Source organism: Humulus lupulus, chromosome 5, assembly GCF_963169125.1.
Source record: "Humulus lupulus chromosome 5, drHumLupu1.1, whole genome shotgun sequence".
Taxonomy (NCBI): Eukaryota; Viridiplantae; Streptophyta; class Magnoliopsida; order Rosales; family Cannabaceae; genus Humulus; species Humulus lupulus.
Window position 1 is genome coordinate 11,165,233 of NC_084797.1, and position 2,399 is coordinate 11,167,631.

At 31.2% G+C, this 2,399-nt stretch overlaps 1 long non-coding RNA gene across 1 annotated transcript; it reads right to left on the bottom strand.

Moving 5' to 3' along the window:
- Nucleotides 1–1,181, bottom strand: LOC133780265 (uncharacterized). Its single transcript, XR_009869194.1, has 3 exons — nt 1,054–1,181; nt 611–938; nt 1–231 (listed from the first exon to the last, which is right to left on the bottom strand). It is a non-coding gene; the product is annotated as an uncharacterized LOC133780265 (long non-coding RNA).
- Between the last annotated feature and the right edge of the window lie 1,218 nt (nt 1,182–2,399).

Here is a 2,399-nt window from a genome sequence, read left to right on the forward strand (position 1 = left end):
TAACATAAATAGATTTTTATTAATTACTCAAATGTAATTACAATATTTAGTCTACTAGTCTAGGCTTAAGAAATCATATTACAACATAATTTATGCCCAATTCAGATTCCTTTATCACTAAATACAAAACAAGAAATGTATACAAAAATTAGTGAAATACATTCTTCCATTCTAAAGGCCTCAACTACAAATGTTGTCAAGAATTGCTCCAAAGAAATCATCTCAATATACCTGCACATTGCAAAAAAAAGTCCTTTTATTATTAAGAACATAAGACTTAAGCTAGTTTCCACCTGTAAGCATATAAAGTTTAAATTAAATTTGTAATAACTCCAAAACTTGACGAAACAGCAGGGTATAGCAAGATGTACTACCATGCAAAACAACGACTGAAGCAACAAAACATGCAACTTAAAACTAGGCTTGTGAAATGTATCAAGATAAAAAATATATCATTCTCAATGATCAAAAAGTATGTGAGGAAGAATTGATTCCAAAACTCTAAATTCTATCAATATATCCCCAAACAAATTAAAGAATAAAAACAGAATCACACTTGGACTTCTTATACAACAAAATCATAAAGAAAAACAATAAAATAAAAATGTACCTGGAAACTTCTTTAGCATCTTTAATATAAGGTTTAGCCCAATTTCTGCAATAAAACTAAAAATAAAGTTAGAAAAAAGAACTCTTTCTAATAAAAAGAAAGAAGAATGTCACCTGGAAACAAGATAATTCTTTGATAACCTTAACATTTAATGAATGAAACATACCCCTCTTTAGATTAAAAACCTTCAAGCTTTTCTTTATTATCAGTTTCATTAGATGAGTGGATAGTAGAAGCAAGGCAAACTGCAACCAAGAAGCAGCCACACCAGGGAAAAGGATCTCGACTCTATTAATTCTATTGTCTAAAAAGTAATTCAAGGTTGTTCCTGTCACCATTAAAGATCGCAATAGAAGCAAAAAATTCAGTATCTATAAGAGGAACACAGACAAACATCAACATTTAGAAATGGTCAGAGAGAGAGAGAGAATGAAAGAAAGGACCTATAACAACTGTTATGCTTGCAGTGATCACTTATGTGACTGATAAGCCAACAAAAGCCCAAGCATACTGAGTTGAGAGATTTCCAAGGCTAAGTACCACCCCTCCTGCCATTGCAAACATCACAGAAGGCTAAGTACTCTATCAATACCTAAAACTTATGTAAATGAAAGAAACATTTAGCAGCATAATTCTAAAGCACAACAGAAGACTTTCTTCTTTATACCTTGACAAGGGCTGATGAAAGTCATCTTTTTGTTGGTAGTTCGTCTTCTAACATGGTCATATCAACCTATTAAGAAAGAAAAATCTAAGCATATGAATTTTCCACAAAACAAACAATTAAATTCAGAAATGAAAGTGAATGAGAAAATCAGAGAGGATAGAGAATGAATGAACTGAACTTTATTGAAATATATAGAAGTGTTAAATAGAAGAAGAGAATACATCGCTTATAATGAGCTAAAAATTAGAGTAAGACTAACAGATTCATAGAGAACCATAACAGATCTAGCAGCTACCACTTAATAGATAAAATTTGTAGTAATAAAAGTACTACAATCTTTCCATTAATCATTTATAGTGTGCACAAGGGAAATAAAAAGCCCACCTGTTCAGATGATGTTAGAATGCCCTGTATAAAGCCCTGACAGTATATCCATGGAGATCAGAAGCATTGCTTGTCTCAACAATAAGGGCAGGCCATACATTCATAACACTACACCAGTTCCTAATAGTCCAAACTAAAGAATTCAAAGTCTGTCACAAGTATCTATTATCGACAAAAAAAAATCCAATTTAAATTCAGTAGTTATCAAATGTTTTCACTGCCATAATCATAGCTGCCACTAAAGCAGAAGATCATATTGACATAAGTAAGTTCATACAGCAGAGTCGAAGCTTAGTCATCACTAGGATTACTTGATTTGGTCATCATAAGTAAGTTGATTAAATGCAAAACTTTTCTCTAAACAAAACTACTGGTCAACATAGATTTGTGGAATTAATTTCTCGTTTATGAACCAATGACTGTAGTAAAACTAGAATTCATGTAAATAACAATGGTAAGGACATATAACAGTGGTAAGTCCAATTTATAGATTTATTGGATTTGGACTATATGTACAATGACAAGGGGAGAATTCAAACAAATAATTGGCAATTGGTATAGAAAATTGCTTTAAGTAAATGAAAAAAAATAATAAGCAAAAAATGACAAGATTCCACTAATTATGATGGAGCATAGGCCAATGACAGCAACAACATAACCAAATGCAAACATGTAATCCAAATGATTTTACTTCCAACACAGTTATAACAAAAAAAAAACAGAGGAAGATTGTATATG